The sequence below is a fragment of the Triticum aestivum genome, chromosome 6B (assembly GCF_018294505.1).
Source record: "Triticum aestivum cultivar Chinese Spring chromosome 6B, IWGSC CS RefSeq v2.1, whole genome shotgun sequence".
Lineage (NCBI taxonomy): Eukaryota > Viridiplantae > Streptophyta > Magnoliopsida > Poales > Poaceae > Triticum > Triticum aestivum.
In genome coordinates, this window is record NC_057810.1 from 45,019,275 (window position 1) to 45,027,242 (window position 7,968).

Consider the following 7,968-nt stretch of genomic DNA (forward strand, 5'->3'; position numbering starts at 1 on the left):
CGGCGTCCGTCGTCCTCAGCCGTCAGACCATCATCGTCAGCCTTTGGTCGAGCGGCCACCAGAGGAAGCCGCATGCCGTCTAGCCGCAAAGTTCATCGGATCCAGGGCCTCTAGTGCAAAAGATCACCGGATCCAGGACGCCGGGGGCCACGGTGGATCCATGGCCGCGCGGTTAGGATCCGCCATGACCAGCACGTCGTGCTTGACGCCGGTGAGGTCTGCTCACGTGGCCGACATGACGCGGGGACGGGATGGGCACGAGGGAACCGCGAGGAGGGAGGATGGAGAAGGGGAGGCGCGGTCGCTGCCGGCCCCAAGTTCGCCCCTGCTGCGCGAGGCCGGCTCGGGAAAGAGAGAGAGGAGGGAGGAAGGAGAAGTGGAGGCGCGGCCGGCCGGCCGAGATGCGCCCCGCCAGCTCGGGGAAAGCAAGAAGAGGGAGGATGGAGAAGGGGAGGCGCGGCCGCTGCCGCTCACGCCCGGGCCGGCGCAGGGGGCACGGTCACGCGGCTTGTGGCCGGCCGGCGCTGGTCTGTATAGCTGGCCAAACGGGCCAGCCGGCGAGCACGCCGGCACGGCACGGGCTAAACGGGCCGCATGCCGGCACACGGCACGCCTTGGGCCGTGCCTGGGCCTGGAGCCTGGGCATGCGGACCAGCACGGCACAGCCCGTTTAATTTTTTTTACATAATTTTCTGCATTTTTTACATATGTATACCTAAAATATAGCCCAATAGGCCTAAAACCAGCCCAACATGCTGAAAATGTGCAGACTGGCGTGCTAAACGGGCCATCGGGCCGGCCAGTTTACTAATCATGCCGTGCCTGGGCCAAGGAGCAGCGCCCGTGGGCCGACACGGCACGGCCCGGCTATTAAACGTGCCACGACGGGCCGTGCCGGGCTAGGCACGATTAGCACAAGTCGTGTCGTGCCGTGCCGGGCCGGCCTGTTTAGCCAGGTCTGCTGGTCTGGGTGGTTAACGCTTTTAAGGCAAATCTTTTTTTCGAGAAGGGCGGTGTTTTTTGCAAAAAGACCCCTCTAGCATTGTTTATTGTAGATAGTTACCCACATAAGGAAAGGGTGGGCTCCATCTGTCATAATCATCGTCAAATGAGCCAAACCCGCCAACTATTGTTTTTTGCAAAAGATTAGGCCGAGAACTAGTGGTTTCTGACAGAAGTTTGTAAACCGGTGTTTTCTGCAAACCTAGACGTCAATATGGTGGTTTTATGCATTTCACTCTTTGTAGATAGCGTGTATAGTATCTGGAGGAGGCCCCTCCTATTTCTCTTAGCACGCTATTTTGTTTTTGTTTTTTATGAAAGGCACAATCATTTATTCTTATCGCTGAATGCATAGTGCTCTCTCCCACAAACAAATTCATCGTAGAACCCGAGGCCCGTACACAGATTCTTCTCCAGCTTTAACTTGTATCTCCGGTAGAAAAATAAAATATCAAAAAATATGTATCGTGGAACACAACATCAGCTCGCAGATGCTTCTCTCGGAAGTTGTATAGGTAACTAAGGCCTGTACAATTGTCTGCAAAATAGAATGTTGTAGGAGGATTACATATATAAAGTAACATGATTTACATGGATGTAAAACAACACATTATATTTCTAATGTACTGTCATCTCATTTTTCAGATGATGATATGAAGTCTGTCATTGGTTCTGTATCTCCCTCTGCCTGTACAAATCTAGGGGGTGGTGTGATCAGACTTCAGACTACCAGGTGCCTGTTCTCGCCTTTTTTAGAAGGTAAATAAGTACCTTGGTTATGCTTTCAAATGATATGTTTTGACATCATTCTTATTATTGATTTAGTATAATGTTTTCATTGTTGTGTCTTTAGAGAAGTAGTGGATTTTGTTTTGATAACAGACAACCCTATACATGTAAAAGTTGTTGGTGTTTTGGCTTACCAAATTGGTGTTTTGCTCTAATGTAGGTGTATTTTGATGAGTTAGGACAAATGTTAATTTTGGTTGATAAAGTAGTATTTGAACCACGGTGAACATTAAGTTTGTGTCAACCAATTTTAGCCTTTTGAATTTATTACTACATGGCTTCTAGTTCCAGTCTTCTTTGGAGATGGCCCATTATTAGCTGCAGTTCGTATTAAACTAATGATGATTTTTAGAACAATTAGTTCATGTGCAATATTTGATATGTCATATAAAGAATGGTCTTAATCAATGTTTCCTCATAATTCCTCGATGCAAAAACCACTAATGTGATGTTCAAATAGGGATTTTTTTCCTTAGGCACCATTTTCCATGTTGCTTTGAATTACTTGAAATAGTTATAGCTATTAAAATACATACACACATAATATGGTTTACAACCAAATTAATTTGAACATCATGGATTGTGTAACTACACCCTGCAAGTATGACCGTATATACATAAGAGTAAGCCTTTAATTTGGTAGAAACCCGTACACACACCCCACGCATAGAATCAACCCCCCCCCCCCTCTATTTCTCCAAAAAATAACCAATACTCCCCATCAAATGGGTGATAAATATCTATCATTACCATCTTGTTACAAGCTAAATTATATTCCACGAGTCCCAAGCCCTTAGTTAGACAAACTATGACTTGATTTCCTAAGCTTATGTGATTTAATTCTACTAGCAACATTCTTATGCTTTGCAACGGGAGAAAGAAAAATCACATGCCCTAGCCCAGTAAGCATGGCTCAAGACTCCCACATGTCTCCATCCTCTATTTCAATATGGCGCCCCATCCGTGTCACTTCTTATCCTCCTTTTCACCCTCACCGATAGTGATCCTGGTGTCCACCCTATCACAAATATATCTGAAGGTGGTCAATCCCAAGAAGATAATCTCGGCCACCGCATGGCTCCTTTAATTGAACCGCACCAGTGCAGGAGAATGTTTGAAACATCTTTCAGTTTGTTACAATAGTAGCTTCAATATCATGGAACACTGAGCAAAAAAAAATTCCCGCTGAACTATTAGCCACAATAGCTGCTACTAAATTGACTTGGGTTCCTTCTATTAGTGTCTTGGGTATGAGTGAAAAAATATCCAGTCTCAAAAGACAACAAATAAATGAGAGAAAAAAGAGATCCTTATTAAAATTGCATGCACGCCTTATATACTCAAATGAGACTGAAGAAGCAATATGCCATTTAGTCATATATGCACAAAGGTATGCAGCCATTTAGATAATGTTTGAATTATAAACATGAACTTGTATGTTGTGCCACTTACAGTGATCTGACTACCAATTGGTCCACAATGAATTTACTAATGCTTGGAGCATGTATCCGCTCAATGGCTTTGTTTAGGGGCCCCTTCTGAAGAGAGAATTCCTAATTCATAAATTGAACGCCATTGACACCACCTCTGAAAGAGTGTCTCATCATTCTTTAAGGGACCCTTCCTCTTCGTAATCAACTATCAGATCTGAAGAATAAAACATACCGCATCATGCTTACTCAAGCACATGTAGGATGGATCAAGAGCCATTCGTGAACTTTATATATAATTTTAAAATCATCAATGACAGATCAAAAGCAGATCCTAAAATTTAAAAATCATCAATGTATACTCCACTATTCCACCTTGTCATCGTGTCTATCCACCTTGACCTCCACGGCGAGAGGCTCATGCCACGGGAGTGATGGCAGCCTGCAACCTCCTCCTTCTTAACAGGGCACAACCGCCATGAGGGATCAGAGCAAGACGATGGTGCCCTGGTGTGGAACTATGTCAGCACATCATCGGCGCTCTCGCTGTACATCCCTTCCATGATGTGAGGCCTGCAGGTCCCCTGCCCGTCTCCTTCACCTCTTTCCAGTGACTCCAGCGCGACTGGATTGTTGATTCCGGCAAAACCCCACTCAATTCCTCCTGCGAGCCTCCTCTACATCTCCGATAGCGTCCTGGCCACAAAACACGCGCAATAGTATGCGCAGAGGCACTAACCTTTCTATGACACTTCAGGCGAATTCTTTCCCTACAACGACGGTGGCCAGCGGCCATATTCTACAAATATAAAACACTTTGGTTGCTACCGCAAAATTTGCTTCAAATGGGGGACCACGTGGGACCACAATAAAATGGCTGTTTTACATCACTTTATGCCAAAAATGCTGCTCCAACAAGTGCCCTAAAATAGGACGAGCACAAAACGACATCCACGGTATTTTTGGGGCACCAATTTTAGGGCTGCTATAGTTGATGAGCATTTTCTGGTGCCCTAAAATTCACATTTTGGTGTCCCAAATTTTACTCCAACTACTTTTTTGTGCCCTATTATAGGGCCGTTGTTGGAGATTCTCTGAGCTTTTTTGTGTGTTTTTGAAGTAGCTTCTCATTTCGTTGATTTCCCCCCATGGTTCAGTGTCACTAGAAAGCACCAAGAGCAAGCGACTATGCCTCCTCTCTTCCGCTCAATCGGATATTGACTGTTAGCTTACTTGAGCAACAACAATCAACAACTAGAACCAGGTACAATGCAACTAGCGCACCAAGGCCCTAAATCCACCACACTGTTACCTGTCACAAACACCATCCACACCTCCTACAAGATGTTCCGCTTTGCCTTCTTTCCGCAACCAGCAAAAAAACATCTACTTCTCTCCACTCTAAGACAGCAGCATCAGCAGCCCACAAACAAATTTAGGCAACAAAGATCTTCTCTGCTTCTTGCTATAGTACTCACTACACCAACACCGCTACCTCCAAGTGATAGTAGCCGTACGGACCTCACCAATCTCTCCTTTCACCACCAAGGACCAACACCGTAGACCTACAGGTCCTTCTACTTGCACGCACTATCCGTCGTCATCTCGGATGAGCTTTTGATTTGGAGCAGCCACATGTACGCCTCCTGCTGCTACCCCTAGCACCCATGACCTACAGTTCCTGCACGAGCCACAAGGAGGGGCCCCGGTCCCAAGTTGCATGCCACAGGCTTCAATGCCAATTTGCTGCGCTACCCCACACTCCTGGCCGTAGGCACCTCTTCTCTCAGGCCTGGTCCACCACCAGCAATGGTTCTCTCCCCCTGCTCCAGACCATTTCCTATCTGCTAAAGGCTACGGCTCTGCTGTAGCTTCTCCCATGCGATTTTCTCCTCACTCCAAGAGATCCATTAGCGACAAAACCTCTCTTCACCCATAGCCACGAGCACCACCTTTCCTCTCGCCGCTAGCAATGGCTTTAGTTGTAACCTGGGTGTTATACCATGTTGTCTCTTGGAGAAAAAAAATCTGTAACACTCTCTTGCTCTTTAACTATAACCTACAAGTATGAGTAGATATTCACAAGGGTGGGCCTTTGGGCCAAACCCATATGCACACCCCACACATACACTCAACCCAACATATATCCTTACTAGGAGTTGCACCATGTTTGCACCATGTTTCTAAGTTATGTAACTGTTTCTATACTCAATCCAGTCAAATCTCCATTTCTTTGCATTATAGGTGTTGAAGCCTTGAAGTTAAACTGTAGGACGTGAGATGGTCTTGGTCCTTTAGGCATCAATTTTCATAATAGTAAGGGAAAGCACATACATTTTCTATTGGTACTAATTAGTGGGGCATATTGTCCAAAAAGAATTTGACAGCGAGAGGCCAATGAGGTCAAAACAAGTCAAACTCCAACAAAACGAGTATTTCATCATATTATTGTATGAATTATAGAGGGTATTAACATGTTAATTATTTCGGGATTCAAACATTTCATTGTTGCAACATCACCACTACATATGATTCTATTCTTGTTGTATGGAGCTTTGATTGCTTTTTACAAGTTAGAACTAATATAATTTGTCTTTGCACGACAACACATGCATGCCTTGAATTGACCAGATTTAATGATAATGTGATGTACTCCCTCTGTTTTTATTTATTCTGCATATTAGAGTTGATTGAAGTCAAACTTCATAAAGTTTGACCAAGTTTATAGAAAATAATATAAATATTTACCATAACAAATCTATATGATGTGAAAGTACATTCAATAATATTTTAATTGTATTGATTGGTTATTGTATATGTTAATATTTTTGTTTATAAACTTGGTCAAAGTTCACAAAGCTTGACTTTGACCAAAGCTAATACGTGGACTTAATAAAAACGGGGGAGTATATAATGTTTTTTTTCCACTGTAATCATAAAGTAGGATTATATTTGTTTCTTAGATTAAAAACAAGTATTTAGTTGTTGTAAATGGTGGACGTTCAAATCATGTTGTTTTTGATTATAGATTTCCATGTGATCTCTTTGCAGTGGGGAAAAAATTCAAGATATTTTTTGGCCGAAAACCATAGAAATCGAAGGAAGAGTGAAATGGGGGGTTTTTAAAAAATTCCTCAAGGATCTTCGTCACTCTCAAAATCGGGCAATAATGGTAAGATCATTTTCTTACATTATAGATGATTCATCCTTGTTCTTATGATTTGACATTCTCCCGTTTTAGGATTATTTACTTTTGTGCTGAAATGAGTTTGAAATTGTATTTGATATACCTCGATAACTATGTGTTTTGCAGCGTCAGTTTGCTTTCATCATAAGTTTTAATAGTTACTGCAATATCACAGAAATAAACCAAAACTGATTTTTACTTGCAACCAATATCCTATTAGGTGATTTCCCTGTTGTTGAATGTTGAGTCTTCGAAAAATGGCTTAGAGGGAATGAAACAGGTAAAATTGACACTTGATTTTTTATTTCTAGTCTTTAGAAGGTATGGACATTCAGAATATTATGCTTAAGCTATTTTATGACACTGATGCAGGTTGCAAAGATGTTAAAAGTGAACAAAAGAATTGGTTTAGCAACAACAGAAGATGGTTCATATATTTATGTATGTCCTGGACACAAGGACATAATAACAGTCCTTGCAAAATATGGTTTCTGGAAAGGCGCATCAACAATCGATACAAACCAAGACTCATTAATCGGTTTTGTTGTACGGGACCGAAAATCACCAGTACGCAAGGGAGAGGTAAGTACTGCGACAATACAAGAAATCGGGGGCACTCGGTTGGAATCACAAGAGGTGATATGTGGTAAGCTTGTATTACCTATTAGTCCACATGCATGGAAGTCTTGTTCTCTCGATGTCCTCCTCCAGTACTTACTGATCATGGACATCATCCTCTTCTTTCAGATAAGCAATCATACCCGGTTCATCCTCTTCGTGCACCAGTAGATGATGGCCTATACTTTCGGCGTCCTCCCCTGGTACTAGCAGAGCAAGGCTCATATTGTCCTTATCCTCCTCTTGGACTACTACGTCACGACTTCCATGCTCGGCATCCTCCTATTGGACTATCAGGTCAAGGGTTACATCCTCATGCCCCAGAATGTCAAGGCGTCTTTCATCAGCTTCCTCCCTGTGCAAGAGGTCAAGGCTTCATTACCCACCGCGCTCCCAATTTTGCACTAGAATACTTCAGGCCCTTAACAGATCATGGAAACAACAATGGTATTCCTCCTGACCAACAACATTGGATGTTTAGTGAATGGCTTGAAACTAACTATGTTATTGCAAGTTCACAACACTTGAGGCCACCTAGCGGTTCTGCTCCAGGTCATTTGTGGCATAGAAGGTCCGGGAATAATCTTCCTGGTTTTGAAAGATCAGAAGGCTTCTATGGCTCTAGCTCCACATATTACTCAAGATTCGAAAATGGGTTGGGTAGCATGCCTCCCAACTATTTCATTGATGAAATTGCAGCGTTGTCCCAAGAAACATTCTGAATGATTTCGTGTATTCAGAAGTACAAGGAAGACACCAGGACATGGATTCTTGTTTCTATTTCCGATTAGGCCAATTACTCCCAATATCCATAGAACATAATTCCTGATGTGTACAATGATGCATATGACATTTCATTTAGTCTCCTGATAGGATGTTTGCCAGCACTAGTATGTTCCAACCCGCATTGCTACATGTATCTTCATATTTGGTGATTAATGA

The 7,968-nt window shown here is 43.2% G+C and overlaps 1 pseudogene; it reads left to right on the top strand.

Annotated features, from left to right (window-relative positions):
* Window positions 1-1,652: 1,652 nt before the first annotated feature.
* Window positions 1,653-7,748, top strand: LOC123138753 (uncharacterized; annotated as a pseudogene).
* The last annotated feature ends 220 nt before the right edge of the window (window positions 7,749-7,968 follow it).